At 47.5% G+C, this 26,094-nt stretch overlaps 1 pseudogene; it reads left to right on the top strand.

Annotated features, from left to right (window-relative positions):
- Positions 1-26,094, top strand: part of LOC107121396 — a 213,791-nt pseudogene that overhangs the window by 32,025 nt on the left and 155,672 nt on the right.

The raw sequence follows: 26,094 nt of genomic DNA, 5'->3' as shown, positions 1-26,094 counted from the left end.
ACCCTTTGCTCGGCCTCTCTAGCCCATAGCTCGGCTGCCGTAACCCTTTCAGAGCGGCAGGGCCAGGAAAAGAAGAGGCTCCTCCCGCCCTCCCCAAATCTCCAGGAATTTCACAAACTAGAGCTGGCAATCCTCCTTATAATACCATCCATCTGTTAGTCTTCTTTGACCTTCAATCTTTCCCAGCATCAGGGTCTTCAGTGAGTTCTCCCTTCTCATTTGGTGGCCAAAGTATTTGAGCTTCAGTTTCATTATCTGGCCTTCCAGGGAACAGTCAGGGTTGATTTCTTTTAGGATTGACTGATTTGATCTTCTTGCAGTCCAAGGGACTCTCAAGAGTCTTCTCCAGCACCATAGTTCAAAAGAATCTATTCTTCGGAGCTCGGCCTTCCTTATAGTATACCTTGAGGCTAATAGCCACTCATGGGCCTCTGCACCATATCTTTATATTTATTTGTATACTGTGTGCAGTTCTGGGCACCACACCTTAAAAAGGATATTATAGCTTTGGAAAAAGTGCAGAAAAGGGCAATTCGAATGATAAAAGGGTTGGAACACTTTCCCTATGAGGAAAGGTTAAAGCGCTTAGGGCTCTTTAGTCTTCTCCAGCACCATAGTTCAAAAGAATCTATTCTTCGGAGCTCGGCCTTCCTTATAGTATACCTTGAGGCTAATAGCCACTCATGGACCTCTGCACCATATCTTTATATTTATTTGTATAGTACTGTTTCATATGTTTTATATGGTTTTATCGGCAATTGGTGCCACCGTTGTAAGCCGCCCTGAGCCCGCTTGCGGGGAGGGCGGGGTATAAATTGAATTAATAATAAATAAATAAATAATAATCCCCTTTTGAAGCTATCTGCGCTTGTAACCACCACCACCACTTTTATGTGTTAAGTACTCTTTCAGTGAAGAAGTACTTCCTTTTATCTGTTCTAAGCCTATCGCTCATTAATTTCATGGCATGCCCACTAGGTCTTGTATTGTGAGAAAGAGAAAAGTACTTCTTTCTCAACCTTTTTTTAGCTTATGCATAATTTTGTCAACCTCTATCATGTTCAGTGTTCCCTCTAAACTGAGTTAGTGTGAGCTAGCTCACAGTTTTTTAGCCTCTGGCTCACACATATTTGTCTTAGCTCAGGAAGGATGGCTCCAGACAGAGCAAACTAATTTATGCAGTAGCCAAATCTCCTGCTCACAACTTTAATGCTGGTAGCTCACAAAGTAGAATTTTTGTTCACTGGACATCACAGCTTAGAGGGAGCATTGATCATGTCATCCCTCATTCACCGTTTCTCCAAGCTAAAGAGCCCTAATATCTTTACCCTTTCTTCACGGAGAAAATGTTCCCTTAATCATTTTTGTTGCCCTTTTCTGCACTTTTTCCAATGCTATAAATTCTTTTTTGAGGTGCCGTGACCCGAACTGTACACTGTATTCCAAATGAGGCCACATCATCGATTTATACCGGGGCATTGTGTTACTGGCTGATTTATTTTCAATTCCCTTCCTAATAATACCCAGCATAGCATTTGCCTTTTTTGTTCCTGTCGCACACTGAGTCAACATTTTCAGTGAGTTATCAACCACGAGTCCAAGATCTCTCTCCTGGTCAGTTTCCGCCAGTTTGGACCCCATCGATGTGTATTTATAGTTTGGATTTTTGGCTCCAGCGGGCATCACTTTGCACTTGCCCACACTGAACCTCATTTGCCATTTGTCCATCCTCGACAGATCCTTCTGGAGCCCCTCACAATCCTCCCTGGTTCTCACCACCCTGAACAACTTCATGTCGTCTGCAGAATTATCCACTTCACTGCTTACTCCCAACTCCAAATCATTGATGAACAAGTTAAAAAGCACTGGACCCAGTACTGAGCCCTGTGGTGCCGCACTGCCTACCACCCTCCACTGTGAAAACTGCCCATTTATACTCACTCTCTGTTTCCTGTTAATTAATCAGCTTTTAATCTAGAAGAGGATATGTCCTCTTATCCCATGGCTACTAAATTTACTTAGGAGACTTTGATGAGGAACTTTATCAAAAGCTTTTTGGAACAACATCTGTCAGGTCAGCCTTCTCCAGATGTTTGTTCACCCTTAACAGGTTAGTGAGACAAAATCTTCCATTACAGAATCCATGCTGATTCTTCCTCAATACCTTTTGTTCATCAATGTGCCTACTCTTTAATAGCAGATTCCACCAACTTACTCTGTATCGATGTTAGACTGACTGACCTGTACTTTCCCGGATCTCCTCTAGAACCTTTTTTAAAGATGGGGGTTACATTAGCTATCTTTCACTCCTCAGGAATGGAGGTGGATTATAATGATAGATTGCATATTTTTGTCAGGAGATCCATAAACTCACATTTTACTTCTTTCAGAACTCTTGGATCTATGCCATCAAGGCCTGGTGATTTGTCGGTTTTGAATTTGTCCATCAGTCATAGGACCTCTTCTCTCATCACCTCAATCCAACTCAGGTCTTTCAACACCCCTCCCGAAATCAGCAGTTCTGGAGTAGGCAAGCACCTCTCATCTTCCACAGTGAAGACAGAGGCAAAAAATGCATCCAGCTTCTCTGCCATTTCCCTATCATCCTTTAGTCATCCTTTGACCCCTTGGTCATCCAAGGGCCCCACTGCCTCCCTGGCTGTTTTTCTGCTAGTAATGTATCTGACGAAATTTTTATTGTTGGTCTTCACATTTCTTGCAATAGTCTGCTCACCAATTTGCATTTTATTTGCCACAGCCTGTGCTCCGTTTTCTTTACCTCACTCAGACTAGCCTTCCACCACTTAAAGGAATCCTTTTTACCTTTTACCGCTTCCATTACTTTGTTCATTAACCATGCTGGCCTTGTTTATACCTATTGGTGCCTTTCCTAATCTGCAGTATACATTTTATTTGAGCTTCTAGGATTGTAGTTTTAAGTAGTCTCCAAGCTTCCTGAAGGGATTTGACCCGCCTTACCTTTCCCTTCAGTTTTCTTCTTCACAAGCCCCCTCATTTGAGAGAAGTTACCCCTTCTAAAGTTAGAAGTGGTTGTGTTGGTCTTTTTGAGCAACTCCCTATTTACATAAATGTCGGACTTAATAACATCATGGTCACTGTTCCCGACCAGTACTATCGTATTTACGCCTCTCACCAGGTCTTGGGCATTACTTAGGATCAAGTCCAGGCAGGGCTCTTTTTGTAGAAAAAGCCCAGCAGGAACTCATTAGCATAATAGGCCACACCCAACAGCAGAAACTCATTAGCATAGTAGGCCACACCCTGACAGCACAGCACATTAGCATATTAGGCCACACCCCCATGTCACCAGAAGTGTTGTCATCCAGCCACACCCACCTTTAGCTTCTTATTCTGTTTACCTTGTTTGTGGTCAAAACCCAGGGCTTTTTTTGCGGCAGGAACCCCTTTGCATGTTAGGCCACACACCCCGAATGTAGCCAATCCTAATGAGTTTCTGCTGTTGGGTGTGGCCTATTATGCTAATGAGTTCCTGCTGAGTGTGGCCAACTCAGGAGCCAGCCGGAACTCTGTTCATGTGCGTTCCTGCCCCAAAATAGCCCTGACCAGGATTACCTCTCCTGGCCGGATTGGAGGCCAGGCTCCCGGTTGGTCTCCTAAGGTCCTGCTGGACTTGAATCGGGCTGCTCTGCAGCTGCTTCCACAAGAGCAGGTTTTTTGAGCATCCACATGACCTCACCCCCAAATTGTGGGCCTTCTGTGCCACACAACCAAACACCCAATTTGGCTGCTGGGTTTTCCTCATTTGGGGAAAGCACCTCTGCTTACTGCGTGGGGAAGAGAATGCACCCTTTGGCAGGTCTTGCCCACATTGGGGCCATTTTCCTTGCCTCACGCCTCCCCCCACGGCTGCCCATTCTGCCACCCCAGTTACACGAAGGCGTTTTAAAACCACGATTCAATAAAATATTGGTATAACTTAACAGTAGTCGTTGAGTATCAATATTAATAACGTGATCGGGATATGTCTGTTATGGGTTTTGGAAATGTTTGCAAACAGGCCCTGCAGCCAACCCTGTCGCACCACTGGGACGTGCGATTTACTTAACCGTCCCAGGTCTTAAGCTGCTAGACCTCACAGAGGAATCCACTCCTTCAGCTTGATCCCAGCCTTCCGGAGCCCATCTGGGGCTGACTCTCTGCTGCCACCACCAGGCCAAGAGCAAGAGGTGCATCTAAGAACATAAGAGACGCCAATGTTGGATCAGGCCAAAGGCCCATCCAGTCCAACACTCTGGGTCACACAGTGGCCAGAAATACCAGTGCCATCAGGAGGTCCACCAGTGGGGCCAGGACATTAGAAGCCCTCCCACTGTTGACCCCCCCCCCTTAGCACCAAGAAGAAGACAGAGCATCACTTGCCCCAGAGTCCCTATCTATACCTTGTGGCTAAGAGCCACTGATGGACCTCTGCTCCATATGCTTATCTAATTCCCTTTTGAAGCCGTCCATGCTAGTAGCCACCACCACTTCCTGTGGCAGTGAATTCCAAGTGTTAATCACTCTTTGGCTGAAGAAGTATTTCCTTCTATCCGCTCTAACCTGACCGCTCAGCAATTTCATGGAGTGCCCACGAGTTCTTGTATTGTGAGAAAGGGAGAAAAGTACCTCTTTCTCTACCTGCTCTTTCTCTATCTGCTTGGTAGCCTGCTCTCTCTCCTGAGGCTCTACTGCAGGCCTTGAAGAAACTTTCCTCCAAATTAAAAATCGTTTGTCCTCTCCAGACCTCCATGGAAGCAGGAATCCTTGGGAATCAAACTGGTCAGAAATATTCCCAAGTCAGCAAGGCCTGCCTGCTTCGACTGGTACCTTGGTAAGTGCGATCCAAGTTTCTCCTTTATATGTGCCTGCTGAGATGCAAACACACTCACACCCGGGCCCATAGGGAGACGTGATATGAGGGACCCAGCCCATGAATGGTTTCGTATGTGACAGCAAGTACCTGAAATAGCCATGGTGAGGCATTTTGCACCAACTGGAATTTCTTTCTTTTTAAAAAAGTTTATTTATCAATTGTATACAGATTAATGAAATTCCATACACAAATCTCTCTTACATTGTTGAGACTAATTTTTCCATATCTTATTTAACCATTTATATAAACATGCCCATCTTGTCCAGAAAATTTTATCGTCCTTTCCTTGTAATACTAAGGTTAATCTATCCATTTCTACTATCTCCAATATTTTACAAATCACTTCATCTTTAGTGGGAAGTTCATTTTGCTTCCAGTATTTGGCTAGCAATATCCTGGCAGATGTTAACACATAAGTCATCAAATGTTTGTCCTTTGATTTATAACAATCCGGGATCATATTTAATAAAGCTATCCCTGGGGACAAATCCATGTTTATACTCAGTATTTCTGATATTAGTTTCTGTATCATCATCCAATATTTCTCTACTCTACCACATCACCACCACATATGAAAAAATGTTCCGATATTTGTTTTACACTTCCCACAGTCCTTAGAAATGGAGGAATTACATTTTGCTAACCTATCCGGCAACCAGTACCAACGATGAAAGACCTTGTAAATATTTCCTTTATAATTGATAGCCCTCATATATTTGCCCGCTTTCCATGTCTCTTCCCATTTATCCATATCAGTAGAATGACCTTTCATCAGTATCATATCAGTATCTTTCATCCAAGTCACCATTACCTGACTAATATCTTCGTCTTGCATATATTCTTCCAACAGAAATGTTGAGGGGAGACCTACGTGGAGTGCATTGCAGAAGTCTAGCCTGGAAATTGCCGTGGGGTGGATCCCGGTGGCCAGATAAGCTTAAGCAAAGCATCAGTATTAGCTGGACACATTCCATCATGCAAAAATTCCATAGTGGGATCCTAGTTTCATGCAGCTATACACCGTAGTACAGACGGCATTCCCTAATAATGGATTCAAGTACTTTGTGAATCATTGAGGACCTGCTGCCCTTTTTCTTGCAAAGGGAAGCCCTCTTGAATAATTCAATTTTGCAGAGCTTGTCGAAGTGTGAATCAGCATCTTGACTGGGGTGCTGCTTTTCACATTTGTTCCCTTTCAGACGTTAGGCCAGGCTTACGTCATGGGACGTCATCTCCATGCCATGAAAAGCTTCCCCTGCCCATTTCCACACACGAAATGTAGCAAGGCGAAAGGGGCCTCAGCCCAAGCAAAGACCACCAGATCAACGGGAGGAGAAGAAACTTTGTTGGCGCCAGGTTCAGTCAGCGAAGAAGGCTTTAAACAGACTGAACCCAGAGCAACGCAGGCTCCAGGCTTTTATACAGCAACAAGGTTACACGTCACAGCGTACATCATCAGAGTGGAATTTCCCACTAACTAGGCTTATTTTCCCCCACCCAAAACAAACAAGCTTACTTCTGCCCCTAATGGATGGAATGTGGCCAGCAACTATCCCCTTATATTGTCAAAGAGTCATTTGAATAATAAATGCCTGCTTCAGAAGCCTCTCTGAAAGGCACAAGAAGTTTTTCTCCAGGCCACCAGGTGACCTTCATGTTTTCCCCGCAGGATCAGGTTTTTCTCCTCAGGGTGGCTGCAGCTCTGAACCTGGGACCTTCTCCATGCAAGGGAGATCCTCTACGGCCTAGAGCGCGCCGGCCCTTAGGGGCGCCAAACTGGCACCCGCCCCCCCCCCACCAAAAGCCCTGCAACTTTCTTGGCCGGGTGGGTGACTGCTGCGTGCCGCTGGGTCTTTCATTGCGCTCAGAAGCGCAGCCATCCTCCTCTTGGAGGAGGAGGAGCCACTGGCCTCCCCACCCCCAGGAATTAGTGGTTAGGAGCGCAGACTCTAATCTGGGTGACCCGGGTTGGATTCCCCCACTCCTCCTCCACATGCAGCTGCTGGCGTGGCCTTGGCTCAGTCACAAGTTCTCTCAGAGCTGTTCTCTCAAGAGCAGTCCTCGAAAGGGCTCTCAGCCCCACCGACCTTGTGTTGTTCATTCTTCCTAAAATGCATTTATGTTTGAAAATTGGGGGGGGCAGGGGGGGGCAGAAGGTATCCTCGCCTAGTGTGCAAAAAACCTGGGGCCGGCCCTGCTCAGTTCTTTTCAAGGGTCTCCAGTGAGTGCTCCCTTCTCATTTGGTGGCCAAAGTATTTCAGCTTCAGTCTCTGGCCTTCCAGGGAACAGTCTGGGTTGATTTCTTTGAGGACTGACTGATTTGATCTCCTTGCAGTCCAGTCTAATCCCCAGTCCAGTTCTAATACTATAGAGATTAAAAAAAGAACAAGGAAATGCGAATAAGGAGCCGGGAACCAGCTTCAGTCTCCTTTTTCTGAGATGAACAGCCCGAAATGCTCTGAAGAAGAAGAAGAGATTGGATTTATACCCTGCCCTTCACTTGGAGTCTCAGAGCAGCTTACAAACTCCTTTCCCTCCCCCTCCCCACAACAGACACCCTGTGAGGTGGGTGGGGCTAAGAGAGCTCTGACACAAACTGCTCTTTCAGGAACAGCTGTGCCAGAGCTTGTGACTGACCCAAGGTTACATCAGCAGGTGCAAGTGGAGGAGTGGGGAATCAAAACTGGTTCTCCCAGTGCACTTAACCACTGCTCTGGGAGCGCAGCCTGTGCAGAGTTACTCCAGAGCGGCCCTGTTGAGATGCATGGGGGGGGGTAGCCAATGTTCCCTCTAAGCTGTGGAGTCTTGTGAGCAAAAATTCTACTTTGTGAGCTACTGACATTAAAGTTGTGAGCAAGCGATTTGGCTACTGCATAAGCTAGTTTACTCTGGAGCCCTCCTTCTTGAGCTAAGACAAAAATCTGTGAGCTGGAGGCTAAAAAACTGTGAGCTAGTTCACACCAACTCAGCTTAGAGGGAACACTGGCGGTCGCTGACGGCAGCCCGGCTGAAGCGCCTCCTGGAGGGGACGGGAAACATTTCCCCTTTGTCTGCAGCACTGGAAGGGTTAAAGTGACAGAGCCGTTTGCTAGAGAGGCCGAGCAAGGAAGAGGGTGGAAGGAAAAGCTAATTTGGGGAGGGGGGGTCAAGGGGTTGCTTTTGAATGGGGAAAACAGAACAGGAGGGGCTTCGGATTTGCAGCGGGAGGGGAGAGCCGCGCGGCCGGATCTCGGGAAGGTTTCCTTAGAAGTAAGGTTTTTTTGGGGGGGGGCAAACTTTTAAGTCTTGGAGCGGAGGAAGGCGGCGAGCATTCTCGACCACAGTTGGCATAGGGTTGCCAACTCCCGGGTGGCAGATTCCTGCACATTGGGAGGCTTGGATATTGGGGAAAGCCTGGTTTGGGGATGGTGGGAAGGGTAACCTGAGGTGGGAACAAGACTATGAAGTCCTCCCTCCAATACAGCCATTTCCTCCAGGAGAACTGATCTCTGTCAGCTGGAGGTCGGTTGTGATTGGGGGGGGGGGGTCTCCAGGCCCCACCTGGAGAGGTTGACAACCCTATTTAGCAGCAGTTTTGCACCTGTGTTTAAATGGAGTTTGGGGGGGTTGCGGGGGGAAATGATAATCAACGTCTTTTAGTACAAGAAGGGTTACATGTATGGAATTGAATCTTTTGCTGGTCACGATCATCTGCAAAAAAAGAAAACCTGGCCTTTTTTTCTTTTCTTTTTTGATTCCATGAGTAAGAAAGGGCTTAGGGGGGAAATCAAGGGCTTAGGGGGGGCGCATTCCCAGCAGAGGGGAGGAACATTGTTAAAAATCAGTTGCCAAAGTCCAGAGAGTCTCACAGATGATGGACCACCACCAGTGTCCACCAATCACAGCATGAAGTGACTCCCCTTTGACGGGCAGAGAGGGGGCGGAGCATACTGATGTGGCCACGCCCCCTGAGATCAGGCTTCCGCTGCCCACCTGCAAAAGGCGTGGAGGAACAACTGGCACACGGGTAGCACTGTCAGGACAGTGGGGTGAGTGCTATGGCCGATGCTCCCTCTAAGCTGTTTAGTCTTGTGAGCAAAAATTCTACTTTGTGAGCTCTACTGGCATTAAAGGGGTGAGTGAGCAATTCGGCTACCTGCATAAACTAGTTTGCTCTGGGAGCCATCCCTTACTGAGCGAAGACAAAAATGTGTGAGCCGGAGGCTAAAAACCTGTGAGCTAGCTCACACTAACTCAGCTTGGAGGGAACATTGGGTAGGACCCCTGGAATAAACACACAAGGGCGTGCCACAGATGTGGTTCCGAGTACCCACCTGCAACACTGTGTTGCAAAAACGCACAGGGAGAGAACACAGCATCGCCCGGCCTCTGTCACTCCACAGCTCACTTGGCAGAGGCAGCCTTAAGGCGATGCCAAATTCCTCCCTCATCCACTAGGGTTTGGGTGGGAGGAACGGCATCCTTTTGCCAAATGAGAAAGGTACAGACCCCCCGGGGAGCGCAACAGAGAGAAACACAAATCCAGTGTCAAAGGAGGGGTGAGTTCATGTCCCGCTAAGGGGGGTGCCAGCAAGAATACAAAGCTTGCCTTTTGGCAATTAGGAGACCCGGGAAGGAGTCCCCGGTGGTGGTGGTATCAGATGGAATGAATCATTCATGCTGATTGGCTGACCCAAATGTCAAGCCTTTTGGCTGGTCCCCTCCATCTACCCTCTCTAGCAGGGCACCTTTGACACACTTAGGTAAAGGTAAAGGTTCCCCTTGCTCGAAAGCCAGTCGTGTCTGACTCTAGGGTTGCGGTGCTCATCTCCGTTTCAAAGCCAAAGAGCCAGCGCTGTCCGAAGACGTTTCCGTGGTCATGTGGCCGGCATGACTAAACACCAAGGCGCACAGAACGCTGCTACCTTCCCACCGAAGTGGTACCTATTTATCTACTTGCAATTTCTTGCTTTCGAACGGCTAGGTTGGCAGGAGCTGGAACTAGAGACGGGAGCTCACTCCGTCATGCGGCGCACTCGGGTCTCGAACTGCTGAAACTACTGACCTTCCACAGCCTGCAGCTCAGCGTCTTAACCACTTGAGCCACCGCAGCTCCTTTGACACACTTAGAAGCCATCCAAAGCTGTTCAAGGACTGGGCTTAGGCTTGTTCCCAAAAGAGTCTGGACCTTGGAAAACGGTCCTTCTGTCAGGATGAGCTGGAATACGGGGCCAGGAGAAAACGGTGATTCTTCTCCGGATGAAAGACTTGTTACATTCGCCCTGTTTCTTCACCTGATGAGAAACTCCAAGTGATACCCTGTGCCTGGGTTGGTTCCCCTTGGAAAGAGAAAGCGCTGGAGCCTTCTGGTGTCTTCTTATTATTTCGTTTAATGGCAGATATCCGGGCAGAGCTGAGCACAGGTGGAAGCCAGAGGAATTCCCACAGAGTTGCAGGTCCACTACCCCACATCAGAGGCCCAGAGGGAGCGTTTCTGTGCCTCGAGATTCTTGAGCCAAATCTCATCCAAAGTCTGCCTGCCTTTCTGTCTCGATCTCAGATGCTCCTTCTTCCTGCAGACCCATTCCTGCCCCTTCCTCTCAGCTTGGACAGAGCCCTTGCCTTAACACTTCAGGCCCAACGAAGAGATGCGTACAATGGCCAAGGGGTCAGCAGTCCATCTTCTCCTTCTGGGTCTCCAGTACACTTTAAGAATTAGCTCCTTGGGCAGTCTGAGTCAATGCCATGAGAGGCTAAGCTTGTGACACCCTTAAAGAGCCAAACAGAGACGCTTAACTTTCCCAGAGAACCAAGGAGACACACCGAAAATAGCTTGGTACGTAATATGGGTGGAGCTGCGGTGGCTCAAGTGGTTAAGACGCTGAACTGCAGGCCGTGGAAGGTCAGTAGTTCAGCAGTTCGAGACTCGAGTGCCGCATGACGGGGTGAGCTCCTGTCTCTAGTTCCAGCTCCTGCCAACCTAGCAGTTCGAAAGCAAGAAATTGCAAGTAGATAAATAGGGACCACTTCGGTGGGAAGGTAACAGCGTTCCGTGCGCCTTGGTGTTTAGTCATGCCGGCCACATGACCACGGAAATGTCTTCGGACAGCGCTGGCTCTTCGGCTTTGAAACGGAGATGAGCACCGCAACCCTCGAGTCGGACTCGACTGGCTTTCGAGCAAGGGCACCTTTACCTTTACCTTATGTAATACGGAAGAATGATATTAAACCTAATCTACAAACCGCAAGAGGCCTTTTTGTTCTCATCCACCAGGGCAATTCTCAGTTGTTTCCTGAGGATATGAAGCAGAAAAGAGTAAGAGTCTGGTAGCACCTTAAAGACTATGTCGCAGGGGATGAGCTTTCGTGAGTCACCGCTCACTTTTTCGGATATCTGAGGAAGTGAGCGGTGGCTCACGAAAACTCATCCCCTGCCACATATTTTCTTAGTCTTTAAGGTGCTACCAGACTCTTACTCTTTCCTACTGCTACAGGCAGACTAGCAGGGCTACCCATCTTGAGGAGATGAAGTTTTGTGACGTTCAGTGGTGTATCTCCATTCTGTTTTCTTTTCTTTTTGACACATTGCTGTCTGTATCTCTCTCTGCTCCCCCAGGGAGACACCTCTCTCCATAGCCAAGTAAATAAAAGCCTTTTTCACACTCAGAGTGGACTCAAGAGAAGGGACAGGAGATGGAAGAGCAGGACCCAGAAGGACCTGGAACTGGCAAGACAGCAAGCGAAGGCCCCCTTCCCCTCCAAGCTGGGAGTGCTGTTGAATTTTGGGACAGATCTGCCCCAGAGATTCTGGCTAAGGACTCCATGATCTCAGATGCAGATTGCCGACGATTCCGGCAGTTCTGCTACCACAAGGCCGATGGGCCCCGAGAGGTTTGCAGCCGGCTCTACGGACTTTGCAGCCGCTGGCTGAAGCCGGAGAGGAACACCAAGAAGCAGATGCTGGACCTGGTGGTCCTGGAGCAGTTCCTGACCATCCTGCCCCAGGAAATGCAGTGCTGGGTCAGAGGGTGTGGGCCGGAGACCAGTTCCCAGGCGGTGGCCCTGGCCGAAGGTTTCCTCCTCAGTCAGGCAGAGGAGAAGAGGCAGGCAGAGCAGGTGAGGGGATTTCCTCCAGGTATGTCCAATTCAAGCTACGATATCTGGCCTTATCCTCAAGTTTCCCTGAGAGATATTTGTCCCAGGTGTATAATCATCCAAGTGGGGGATTTAACAGCCTCCTTCAGCAGCCTCTTCTACTAGAGAATTCCTTATCCCTCCAGATAACTCACCAGGTCCACTGGTAGAAGGGTGCCGAGTCTGGGAGTGGGGCAGGATCTATTCCTTGGTCTGTCCCATTCCATCTCTTACCCCCTTTCCCCCGCTGCTGTTTCAGATGTGGGCACCATCCATGAAGACAGAAGCAGCTACATTCTCTGTGGCGGAAGGAGCTTCCTCGGAGCAAGGGCAGAGAGCGCAGGCCCAGGAGCATGCCCAAGATGCCCTCCCCTGTGGTAAGGACTCACCGTGCCTGCATGGAGTTGAGGCACCCCGTGAATTTGATGGGTAGAGAGTTCAGATCAGGAAAAGAAGTAGATACTTCTTCACACAACACAGAATTAATTTGCAGAACACAGTGCCCACTAACGGTGGTGCGTCTGAAATGGGATTAGACAAACTCATGGTATGAAATTCCTCCCAATAATTAAAATATTCCTATCCCACCTTCCTTCCATAAGAACATAAGAGACACCAATGTTGGATCAGGCCAAAGGCCCATCTAGTCCAACACTCTGTCACACAGTGGCCAAAAATACCAGGTGCCATCAGGAGGTCCACCAGTGGGGTGGAAATCAAGGTGGCTCAAAAAGGAAAAGGTAGAGAAACCTTGGAAGAGCTATTCAACTTGGTAAATAAAGGGAGCCTCCATTTTCTGGGGCAGCAGAGCTCGGAAAACTAGTTCCTAGGGGCCAATAATAATGGAAAAATTTGGCTTCTGTGGCTGTGCTTATAGGGGCATCTGGCAAGACGCTTGGGTAGGGATGGCAGGCTTTGTCCTGGCACCCCCCAGGAGCTTTATGGTGGGTCTTGGGGAAGATGCGGTGTCATGTAGATGTCACGTTTGGCTGAAAACCTGTTTCTAATGTTAGCATGACAACAGATGCTCTGAAAACTCATTGGTATTACCCTCGGGTCTCCAGATGCACTCTAGTTACGTCTGTGTTTTTGGCCAAATGTGACATTGACATAAGAACATAAGAACATAAGAGACGCCAATGTTGGATCAGGCCAAAGGCCCATCCAGTCCAACACTCTGTGTCACACAGTGGCCAGAAATACCAGTGCCATCAGGAGGTCCAGCAGTGGGGCCAGGACATTAGAAGCCCTCCCACTGTTGACCCCCCCCCCCAAGCACCAAGAAGACAGAGCATCACTTGCCCCAGAGCCCCTAGCTATACCTTGTGGCTAATAGCCACTGATGGACCTCTGCTCCATATGCTTATCTAATTCCCTTTTGAAGCCGTCCATGCTTGTAGCCCCCACCACTTCCTGTGGCAGTGAATTCCATGTGTTAATCACTCTTTGTTTCATGACATGTCATGAAACATCATTTCCACCCTCCACCCTCTTATTCTCCCATCAGCCCAGACTCCGGGGTGCGTTGGAGTGCTCAGCCAGCAGGAGAACGGCAGGCCTGGGCTTTTGGTCTGATCCAGCAGGGATGCTGTAAACCTTGAAGCGCCATAGTTTCAGGTCTCAGAGAAGTCTGAGATATGTTGGCGGCCTTTATAACCCCCGAGGCTCATGTTTTAGCAGTCAGGCCCCTCCTCCCTCAGAGGGGCAGTTTATAGGTCGAGAGTGAGAGAGAAGCCCCCCTCTTAACATCACCCCAGAACCCTAAGTGCAGAGCACTGCCCAGGCCAAAGTAAACAAGATGGATTCCAGCCAGGCAGAAGCCTGGGAAAGTAGTTTCAAAGTGTGAGTCCGAGCTGGGGATGGGCACAAACTGGGGGAAATTGAAAGATTTCTCTTTAAACGGCTTTCATAAGCGGCGCGTACACACAGAAGTGAACGCACGCGGGAGACTGTATGTGTGTGTTGGGTTACTAAAGGTTGGTTGGAGTCCAACTGACCTTCAGCATTACCCCTGCCCCTCAACACACACATACAGTCACCCATGTGTGTTCACTTCCAAGTGTATGCGCCGCTTACAAAAGCTGTTTGAAGAGAGCCCCCTGGTTCGTGCCCATCCCTAGTGTGAGCGGCTGGTTGGCTACTGCCCCCTCCTCACTCTGGAGAGATGCATACTTTGGAACAATGGGTCACCCAGGACCTGTTGATTCACTCAGGGATAATCCCCTCAACACACAAGCCTGCTTCCGCTGCACCCACTTACATTAATTAAATGATGATTGATCAGTGATTAAACTTTTAATCAGCAGTTAATCTGTTCACCTTCCCCCATTACCCTTCCTGTCCAGTGCTTGTAGAGCCATCATGCCTCTCCCACACCTTTGTTTACCTCCAATAGAACCATTAAGTTATTGTCTTCTAGTACTGCATCAACCCAAATTAGGGTACATTTTGCACTATAACTGTGCCACCCAGCGGTATGCTTATGTATCTTGAATCCCTCCTCACACCCCCACTTGAGTGCGGACTCTCTTTCGCTTCCCAAAAACGCTGGCCGTTTCCTCATTCGACTTTCTGCTTCTATGGACCTCTTCGGGATTGGTAATTATCAACCTTCCCTTAAAAGCTTTCCCCTTTCCTCCTTGCATGTGTTTTATGGTATGTATGCATTCTTGATTTCTCCTTTTCTTTTAATAAAAACCCTATGCGTTGAACAACTGCGTGGTTATTAGTGAGAGTTCTCATAGGGGAAAAAATCCCTGTATACACAGGTGGAGATCCTAGTTACCCGTCTCTCACTCTGTCTCCTTTATGCTGATTCCACCAACTACTTGGAGGCTGCCTCTTTGGGTAACACATGGGTACCTTGTGCTTCACTTCTGCCTCTCCCACAGTTTACTTAAAAATGTTTAAAAATTTGTTGAGTGTACAAAGGCAGGGTTTCACACCCCTGGGAAGGGTGTGTGTGAAGCAGAGAACAAACAAGCCAATGAAATAGAAAGTCATGGCAGACACCCTTCCTTCCTCCTTTGTCTCACTAACAGGCACTGGAGAGATGCTGTTGAGCCCTTGTCTTGTGAGAGACGTGGAAATGGCTGCTGCACCTCCAGTCCAGGTAGGAGAGATGAGCAGGGGGCAGCCTGGGTCCCCTCTCCTTTCTCAGGGGGGCTTTTCTCCTGCAGCGGCTGGAAGATGTCCAGGCGAGAAGGGCTGTGTTTGCCCATGAGAAGCTCTACATCCAGCATCCTATGGGAACGCTCCCTCCTAGTGTCAAGACTCTACCTGGAATGATTTCTGACAAGGGGAATCTGCTTTTTCTTTCAGCGTCCCTTTTCCTTTGAGGAGGTGGCCGTGTACTTCACTGAGGCGGAGTGGGCCCTGCTGGATCCAGGCCAACGAGCTCTCTACAGGGACGTCATGCGGGAGAACTACGGGAGCGTGGCCTCCCTGGGTAAGGATCTTTCCTAGGTGCCCAAAGGTGTGGATTGCTGCCATTAGGGTGAGGCATGTCTCAGAACAGCAGGACACCATTTTGAGGCCTACTTGTCCAGGGCAACTGTGGCCAGTGTTGTGGCTACCACCCAAGCCGGGGAGGGTGTCCTGACCTGATTTCAAGGGAGGGCTGAGAGTCCCTCAGAAAGACTCTGAAAGGGGCCTGATCCTAATTTCCCTGATTTCAACCTTCACAACACACCTTTCCTCCAGAGGAGATGACTGTCATCTGCCATGACTCTGATCTGGAATGGATTCATCCCGCTTATACTGCTTGGGATTGTGGGCTTTGATCTTGACCATATTTCTGTCCTTCCAGAAGAATTTTTCTTCTTGCTTGGATTTCTTCTCTTCCCGATATAAGAATGTTCTCCTTCTCTCTCTGCCACAGAAGAAAGGAATGTAAGAGAGACGGTGGTGGAGACAGACAGAGGCCTCGCATCCGAAGAAGGGCTGGAGAACTTCTCAGGAGGATCTCGAGAGGGGATTTCCTTCCCAAATGAGCTGGCTGACAGTGGGTATCCTTCATGCTTATGTCAAGGGGACAGGCAAGGAATGACCATGGGCCTCTTCTGCTTCACTTGTATGCAACTCTTAGTTTGGTAGAATTATAAAGCCCACTGGCTAAGGTGTCAGCTAGTTGCCATGTTTTGCTTGTTCCCTTCTCTGATCCTGGCTTGCTCGCTGCTCTGCCGCTTGCAGTAAACATTGCTAGGGAGACCGTGAGAGCCAGTACTGCCAGACGGCGTTATCTGTCTGGCCTTGTGAAGGAGGGAGGGCTTGCGTTCTACCGCTGGTGTGAATCTTTCGGCTCTCATGAGGCACTGCGACTCTCCCGCTTGTCATGTATCCTCCCACCGGGAGAATTCCCGCCCGTGCGCTCGAATTTCATTTGCTTAGCCATTTGCCTCATCCTGCTATATGTAAGGATGTTTCCGCCCCATGGTCAATCCTAAAAATAATCCTGTGGATATGGTACCAGTTTTGTAATCTAATAAAGCATAACGCTTCCTTGGAAACGTGTGTGGAGATTTACTTGCTGCTGAACCTGACATAAGGAGGTCGAGAGGCCTTCTCAGGTTTTGGGATCTGGAGGCTCAGAAGCTCCTTCCGGGCAAGAGCTCAGCTGTGGTATCCTTAAGTACTGGGTGTTTTGGGGAAAGGTGGGCGGGGTATAGTTAATCTTAGTCAAGCTGGATGGAGCTGAATGGCTGTCAACACCTCCCTATTGCAGTCACATAGATGCCTTTGGACTTTACTTGCCCTCTTGGGGGCTAATGGGATCTTTCTCTTTCTTTCACCAGAGGCTGTTCAGAGGAATGAGGAGGGTGAGGAGCTTCATCAGCAATTGCTGGATAAAGTTAAAAATGAAGGCTTCAAAGGGAAGTTCACCATTCAAGGCAGAGCCGAGAGGCAGAAAGGAGGCCAAATGGTCAAGAAGAGGAACCAACCCATTCCTTGCCAAGAGGGGGATTTCCAAGAAGTCATTCACATGGCAGAAAATAGATACAAACGTTTGGAATATAGAATGGACTTCTCAGAACAAACCCAATATGAAGTCCAATTCCATGGAAAGAAATTGAGTTCGAGCGGCAATCTTCAACACCATCTAAGAACTGACAGAGGGGATAAACCTTTTGAGTGCTCAGAGTGTGGAAAGAGATTCAATGGGAGTTTCAATCTTAAACAGCATCTAAGAACCCACACAGGGGAGAAACCATTTGAATGCTCAGAGTGTGGAAAGAGATTCAGTGACAGTTCTACTCTTCGACGGCACCAAAGAATCCACACAGGGGAGAAACCTTTTGAATGCCCAGAGTGTGGAAAGAGATTCAGGCACAGATGCAATTTTCAATTGCATCTAAGAACCCACACAGGGGAGAAACCATTTGAATGTTCAGAGTGTGGAAAGAGATACAGTGACAGTTCTGCTCTTCAACAGCATCAAAGAACACATACAGGGGAGAAACCTTTTGAATGCCCAGAGTGTGGAAAGAGATTCAGGCACAGATGCAATTTTCAATTGCATCTAAGAACCCACACAGGGGAGAAACCTTTTGAATGCTCAGAGTGTGGAAAGAGAGTCAGTCACAGTAGCGAACTTCGAGTACATCAGAGAACCCACACGGGGGAAAAACCTTTCGAATGTTGTGAGTGTGGAAAGAGATTCAGTCAGAGTAGTCATCTTCATCAACATCAAAGAACCCACACAGGGGAGAAACCTTTTGAATGCTCAGTGTGTGGAAGGAGATTCAGGCACAGAAGCAATCTTCAACTACATCAAAGAACCCACACAGGGGAGAAACCTTATGAATGCTCAGAGTGTGGAAAGAGATTTTGTCAGAGTAGCACTCTTCAACTGCACCAAAGAACTCACACAGGGGAGAAGCCTTTTGAATGCTCAGAGTGTGGAAAGAGATTTAGTCGGAGTGGCAGTCTTCATCTGCATCGAAGAACCCACACAGGGGAGAAACCTTTTGAATGTTCCGAGTGTGGAAAGAGATTTAGTCGGAGTGGCACTCTTCATTTGCATCGAAGAACCCACACAGGGGAGAAACCTTTTGAATGCTCAGTGTGTAGGAAGAAATTCCGTCATGGTGGCACTCTTCGAGTTCATCGAAGAACCCACACAGGGGAAAAACCTTTTGAATGCTCAGAGTGTGGAAGGAGATTCAGTCAGAGTGGCAAACTTCAGCTGCACCAAAGAACACACATGGGGAAAAACCTTTTGAGTAATCAGAGTGTGGAAAGAGATTCAGTTGGAGTAGCAGTTTTCAAAGACATCGAAGAACCCACACAATAGAAACCATGTAACTGCTTAGCCTGCGGATATCGCACGGGCCGGATATCGCGGGGGGGAGGCGTGGCTGTTTGCCCCGGAGCGAACTACCGCGTGGCAGCCAGATCAAACGTCCCGCCTGACGTCCCGCCTGATGTCCCGCCGACGTCCCATGGTTGGGGGGAGGTTCCGATCATACCTCACTCCTGCGGCGCGGCAAGGAAGCGGCGCCATGGGGGTTGTGTTGTTTTTTTTAACCCAAGTGTTCGCATGCGCCATTGGGTGCTTGTGTGCACCCATGGAGACTTGACAAAAAAAAACTTTTTGCGACGGGACATGGGTGGGCGCCGGATGCCATGAGTTAACACCAGAAACGTGATCTGACGCCCACCCTTGCCCCGCGGTTTCCGGAAACTAGTACCTCGGAGGTACTAGTTTTTTATAGCGCATCTTCGGTGTGAAGCCTCGGGTGAGCTACAGGAGCTCTACGCTTCCCAGATGTGGCGGTGAGATCGCGCCCGGAAAATCCGCCTATCTTCCGTCTCTCTAGCATGCCTAATGCTCCGTGTGACCGGGGCCAAAAGAGCTTTTCCTCTGTTTCACACCTAAAAGACAACCACAGACCATATAAAGCACTGAAAGAATGTAAACGGTCATAAAGAGCCTAAATCTACACAGAAACCTTACCCTAATTAGGAAAAAAATGTTATAAGTGCTTGGACAGTAGAAAGAGCTTTAGCCACATTTGAAACCTCAAATAGATTCCACAGGGAAGAAAGCAAGGATGGGGATTGGCTCTGTGGGTTGAAGGATCAGCTGATATCTCCTTTAGCATCAAGGAGTCCACCCAGGGGACGATCCTCATCAATGCTCTGTGTGTGGCAAGAGCCTGAGACAAAGGTCCGGTTTTCATGTTCCTCAGAGAATCCATAGAAGGGTGAAACTTTCCTAACTTGGAAAGAAATTTCCCTTCAAAAATGCTCTCAGGTCAGTATAATAAAATCCCCCTACATGAAAGGTTATGTTCTTGTCCTTTAAAATCTGTGGATTCAATATATCATATTATTTTGTATTGTCAATTTCACTCTGCCATACGCAAAGAACTGTTGTCAGCTTTATTTCCTCCTAATTTTAGTTCTAATAGGGAAAAAGCTGTTCAGTATCTACTAAAGGATACTAATCCTAATATCACAGCTTTAGTGGCCAAGTTTCATGCCGAAGCAGTCAAAGTTAGAGCTATTCTCGTAAAGGAATTATTCATATTGTTTATTTTGTTCCTAAATATCCATACTGTGTCATTGTATATCTGTGTATCTTACTGCTATGCCATTAAAGGTATTTGACTTTGACATAGATAAGGGCAGTTTAGTGCTTGCCCTCCTCTGTGAAACTCGCTACTTCAGGTTATCTGCCAAGCTAAGTCTTTCTGACACCTTCAAAATTGGCAAAACCATTTCTTTTCCCAAATCTTGTGAAGAAATAGAGAAGTTGAGGGTAACAGATATCTACAGCATCTCTGCAACTTTCATAAACCTCGTCTGACCAGCCGGCATCTTTAGTTCACAAACATTTTTATCCGACAAGCAGTTCTTGAGAGGCATTTCTTTTTTCCCCTTTTTTATTTTGGAAAAAAGATAAGGGTACAGAAAAAAAAGGGGATAGGGAAGTTGAAAAATTAAAGGAAGATTTACATTTATCAAGGACATTTGAGAGTATAAATGATGTATAATATATGGTACATGTTTGTTAAGTACAGCATGTTCAAAAGTGTTTCTTTTCTCAACCATCTTACAGTTTTTATCATTGTAGAGAGAGATAAAATGAAGTAAAAATATTTTGTTTCTACTTCGATACACTGTACACTTCATTCATTGAAAAGACTGTGTTCAAGAGCGTGGCGATGCTGTGTGAGATGGTGGTCATCTGATCCTTCAGGTCCTCAACCCTTCCTCCTTCTGAGCTATTTCCTAGGTGATAACCACCTTTAAACCATTCAAATTATGGCCAAAAATAACGGGGCTACTACATCTTTGCTGAAACCATCATCAAAAACACCACTGGCATTCTTCTCCCCAAGGGAATTCAGAGTGGAATCAAAGGCCCCGGGCACTGAAAAAAACATAATGATGGACAAGACCTCTATTACACAACTTTTAGAGACTATACTACACAAACAGGATTTACCGTCTTTGTTAAAAAAAAAAAATGGAAGTGCGTCTCGATCATCCAACTTGCAAGTGATCAACTTGAAGGGATCCAAACCTCTCTAGTGCAGACCTCACAAATGGCAGAAACAGCTCGTAACATGGGACTGGTAATGAAAGACGATGTAAAAAACTCTGCAAATATTTGAAGAGCAGACCTGGGACCGTTCATCTGCAGTGGAAGCTCAAGCTAAACAATTGAACTTAAAATGTAGAGGCTTTCCTGAGGGAATGGAAGAAACAACAGATATGTTTTATTTCAGACTGGCTGTCTTCTATTCTGATGCTAAAAACTGGGGTGGCACTGGCCATTTTGCAGACTTACAGAATTGCCCCCCCCCCCATAAATCCAACGTGGAAAGGTCCTAGAGACTTGTTAGTACAATTAAGAACACAAGAGAAGCCAATGTTGGATCAGGCCAATGGCCCATCCAGTCCAACGCTCTGTCACACAGTGGCCAAAAATACCAGGTGCCATCAGAACATAAGAGATGCCAATGTTGGATCAGGCCAAAGGCCCATCCAGTCCAACACTCTGTATCACACAGTGACCAGAAATACCAGTGCCATCAGGAGGTCCACCAGTGGGGCCAGGACACTAGGAGCCCTCCCACTGTTGCGTCCCCCCCAAAGCACCAAGAATACAGAGCATCACTTGCCCCAGCCTGAGAGTTCCTGTCTATACCTTGTGGCTAATAGCCACTGATGGTCTTCTGCTCCATATGCTTATCTAATTCCCTCTTGAAGCTATCCATGATTGTAGCCACCACCACTTCCTGTGGCAGTGAATCCCATGTGTTAATCACTCTTTGCGTGAAGACGTACTTCCTTTTATCTGTTCTAACCTGACTGCTTAGCAATTTCATGGAGTGCCCATGAGTTCTTGTATTGTGAGAAAGGGAGAAAAGTACCTCTTTCTCAACCTGCACAATCCTATAAACCTCGATCATGTCACCCCTCAGCCGTTGTTTCTCCAAGCTAAAGAGCCCCAAGCGTTTTAACCTTTCCTCACAGGGAAAGTGTTCCAACCCATTTATTATTCTTGTTGCCCTTTTCTGCACTTTTCCCAGTGCTATAATATCCTTTCTGAGGTGTGGTGACCAGAACTGTACACAGTGCAGAGTGTCAAGGGCATGGGCGTGACTCTGGACTCCTTGTCTATGGCTGGCATTTCTCCAACAGTGCCAGGTTAGGCAACCGGCTCCCTACCTTTCTCGCCCCAACCTAGCCCATTTGTCTGCAGCACTGAAAGGGTTAAACTGACCCCCATTTGCTAGAGAGGCCGAGTGGGGGAGGCAGAAAAGAGGAAAGGCTCTTTTTCGAGGGGGTGGGGGTGGGGATGGGAGGGTTTCTTCTGAATTGAGAAAGTGGTCATAGTATTACCAACTGCATCACATGGTAAATACTAATGATTTAAGAGCCCAGCTTGACAGACCATTGACTTTATTTGAAAAACTGATTAAGGATGGTATATATGGTAGAAAACGAACTATTAAGATTTTATATTTTCAACTAAACCAAAAGTTATGGTCTCACTTTTCATCTCAGCCAATTGCATGGCACAAAGACTGGCAAGTTCAGTTGTCTGATAACCAGTGGTTAAGGAGATGGTCTTCATCTTTATATACTACGGAATCCTTAAATATTAAACTTCAAAATGATAAACTATTTTCTAGATGGTATTTGACCCCCCCCTCGATTATTTTATGGCAAATAAAAAAAAAAACCTCAATGTTGGAAGGGTTGTGGGTTAATGGGATCCTTTCTACATTGTTGGCCACATATATATAAATTTTGGGATTCCATCTTACCATTCATAGAAACAATATTTATTTTATTTTTTGCATTTTTACCCTCCCCTCCCCGTGAACAGGCTCATCCAATACCCCTGAATCTCTTTTGTTGAATCACTAGGAAAATACGTTTACAAAGACACGTGCAGAAGTGGTATCTCTTATTGATAGGAGCTAAGACATTAATAGCACAATATTGGAAGACAGATAAAATTCCAACAGTGAAACAATGGTTTCAAAAGGTTTGGGACATAATTGTGACAAAATAGCAATGCAATTGCAGATAGCTGAAAACCCTTTGAAGCAACTGAATTTCTTAGAAAAAGGGTTCTCCTTTTTTCATTATATTGAAACAAATGCAAATGACTACAATGCTATGCCTAACAAATACCTTGACTTTGTACATTGCAGATATGATTGCAGATATGTTTATGCCATTTTTATTGTATACTAGAAAACTAATAGTGTGCTTTTTCCTAGTTGTGTGTTTGTAGTTTGTTTAGTGTTTTTGTAATTTTATTGTTTGGAGTTAAATTGTTATTATAAAATTTAAAAATTTAATAAAGAGTTATACAAAACAAAAGTGGACAGGAAGGGCTTCAGGTAAGCAACATCAGGGAAAAGAAGAGATTGGATTTATACCCCGCCCTTCACTACCCAAAGGAGTCTCAGAGTGGCTTACAAACTCCTTTCCCTTCCCCTCCCCACAACAGACACCCTGTGAGGTTGGTGGGGCTGAGAGAGCTCTGACAGAAACTGCTCTTTTTCAAGGACAGCTGTGCCAGAACTATGGCTTGCCCAAGGTCATCCAGCCAGGTGCAAGTGGCGGAGTGGGGAATCCAACCCGGTTCTCCCAGGTTAGAGTCTGCGCACTTAACCACTACACCAAACTGGCTCTCTTGCAGCTGGATCCTGGGAAGGTTTCCTCACAAGTAAGTCATTGAGGAAATAAGCTTTTAGATCTTGGAAGGGAGGAAGAGTGAAATCATTCTCAGCCATGGAAACTCCCAGATGGAAAATTCCTGCACATTTTGGAGGGGTTTTTTGAAAATGGCCAAGTTTTTGGGGGGAAGAACCTCAGATGGGAACCAGGCCATAAGAGTCTTCCCTCCAGTGCAGCCATTTTCTCCAGGGGAACTTCTTGTCAGCTGGAGGTCCGTAGTGATGCTGGGAGAACGTCAGGCCTCACCAGGAGGTTGTGCCACTGTGTACCTGGAGTTTGGGTTTTGAGGGGGGGATAATAAATGCTTTTCAGCACAAGAAAAGTTAAATGTACAAAACCGATGTTCTGTTGAGGCTGCAGTTGGTTCCTTATTCTCTGTTCCTCATGCATTCCTTATGCGTGACTTATTTGTGAACTCGACAAAAAGCACTGAGGAGAGTTTGAAAGCTGAACCCCAAAATAAGGTCTGGACCAAGGTTCCCGCTAAGCTGTGGAGTCTTGTGAGCAAAAATTCTACCTTGTGAGCTCCTGGCATTAAAGTTGTGAGCGAGCCATTTGGCTGCTGCATAAACCAGTTTGCTCTGGAGCCCTCCTTCCTGAGCTAAGGCAAAAATGTGTGAGCCAGAGGCTAAAACACTGTGAGCTAGCTCACACTAACTCAGCTTAGAGGGAACACTAGTCTGGACCAGTGTTCCTTCTAAGCTGAGTTAGTGTGAGCTAGCTCACAGTTTTTTAGCCTCTGGCTCACACCTTTTTGCCTGAGCTCAGGAAGGGAGAGCTCCAGAGCAAACTAATTTATGCAGCAGCCAAATGGCTCGCTCACAACTTTAATGCCAGCAGCTCACCAAGGAGAATTTTTGCTCACAAGACTCAAAAGCTTTGAGGGAGCATTGGTCTGGACCACCGTCTATCATACACCGCCACGTTCACGGGACTCTCCCCTTCTAGGGGACATGTGCTGTTTCCTGTTCCAAAGAGTGGTTCTCGTGCCAGCTACTCCAAAAATGGGTGTCCCCATCACAGTCACACAGGCAGACATCCGGAAGTGACGCGCGACGTCGATCATGGGGGTGTGGTCCCGACCGTCGGAGGGAAAACCATAGAGTTTTTCCTCCAAAGATCGGGGCCACGCCCCCATTGTGATCGACATGGTTGCATCACCTCTGGTGAGTTCCCCCGGGGCCCGATTCCGCAGTGGCGGAAATCGGGCCTCCAAAGTGGGGGGTTACCCGCCACCCGCCCCCACTTGGCAGCCCAAGGCAGACACGGGTCTGGCTGCACCCCCAAAACAATCTTTGGATCATCCGAAGTGACACATCCCATGTTCTGAAGACTGTCCCCTGCAAGGAGACATACAGCAGTGCCCGGCCCAAGCACTGGTTCTGGCACCAACTAGAAGCTTGTAGCACCGGAACCAGTGTTGGGACCGGGCACCACTGCTGCATGCCATATCAAGCCAAAGGAAGCTTTTTTTGGAAATAAGGGAGGGTAACCAGAGCCCATGGGATTCCTGCATTTGTCAGAAATATAGTTGCCAGCTCTAGGCTGGGAAATTCCTCCGGATTGTAGGGTGGACCCTGGGAAGGGAGGAGTTTGGAAAGGGGAGGAACCTCAGGGGGATTCAATGCCATACAGTCTGTCTTCAAAAGCTGCTATTTTCTCCAGAAGAACTGATCTCTGTGGTCTGGAGATCAGTCATAATTCCAGGAGAATGCCAGGCCCCACCTGGAGGCTGGAAACGAGGGTCGCCAGGTCCAGTCATCACACCAGTGGGGGGGCCTGGAGGGGTGTGTGTGTTCTGGGAGTCTGTCACATGACACGCACACGTCCCCCGGAAGTGACGTAGACATACAGGTGACATTGGGGGTGACACTCTAGTCCAGTGATGGCGAACCTTTTAGAGACCGAGTGCCCAAACTGCGACCCAAAACCCACTTATTTATCGCAAAGTGCCAACATGGCAATTTAACCTGAATACTGAGGTTTTAGTTTAGAAAAAACCACTCAGACATTAACTTGAGATGATCCAAACAAAGTAAGGAAAGCAATCCCAAATGCTTTCATTTACTTAAAATTATTTGGCAGAGAATTCAACACTTTAATGATGGTCTGGGCCTGGCTGGGGCGATGGCACGCGTGCTCACAGAGAGAGCTCTGAGTGCCACCTCTGGCACCCGTGCCATAGGTTCCCCACCACTGCCTAGTCGTTGGGCAAAACTCTATGATAAAATCGCCCTCAAACCGTAGTGTTTTGCCCCCAAAACCAGAGTGTCACCTCCCCCACATCACTGACGTGCTGCCTATATCACTTCTGAATGTTGTCAGCACATTGAACACAACGTTGCTGTTTGGGGACGGGAGGGAATTTCTGCCAGCCAGCTGGGGAATAATAACCCTATTGGCAACTCTAATCTGAGAGACCTGAGCAAATAATATACCAGAAACCTCTTGGGCGCCAGTGTTCCCTCTAAGCTGAGTTAGTGTGAGCCAGCTCACAATTTTTTAGCCTCTGGCTCACAGATTTTTGTTTTAGCTCAGGAAGGGACAGCTCCAGAGCAAGCTAATCGATGCAGTAGCCAAATCACTTGCTCACAACTTTAATGCCAGTAGCTCACCAAGGAGAATTTTTGCTCACAAGACTCCACAGCTTAGAGGGAGAATATTTGCTAATTCCTCAGAAAGAGATTTGGGGCTGCCACTGCGGGAGCTGCTTCTCACTCAGTGGGCGAGGCCTGCTCTTGATGACCTCATTGACAGGAAGTGCAGGGCCTTTTCAGCTGTGGCCCCCCCTCCCCGGAAAGCCTGCTGCCCCAGAGTCAACTGCCCCGTCCCTCTAACAGAGGCTTAATGTAGGGATAAGGGGGAGTGGAAGATTAAAA

This window comes from Gekko japonicus, unplaced genomic scaffold (assembly GCF_001447785.1).
Source record: "Gekko japonicus isolate JY-2015 unplaced genomic scaffold, Gekko_japonicus_V1.1 scaffold2566, whole genome shotgun sequence".
Classification (NCBI taxonomy): Eukaryota; Metazoa; Chordata; class Lepidosauria; order Squamata; family Gekkonidae; genus Gekko; species Gekko japonicus.
This window is presented reverse-complemented; position numbering and strand designations above follow the sequence as displayed.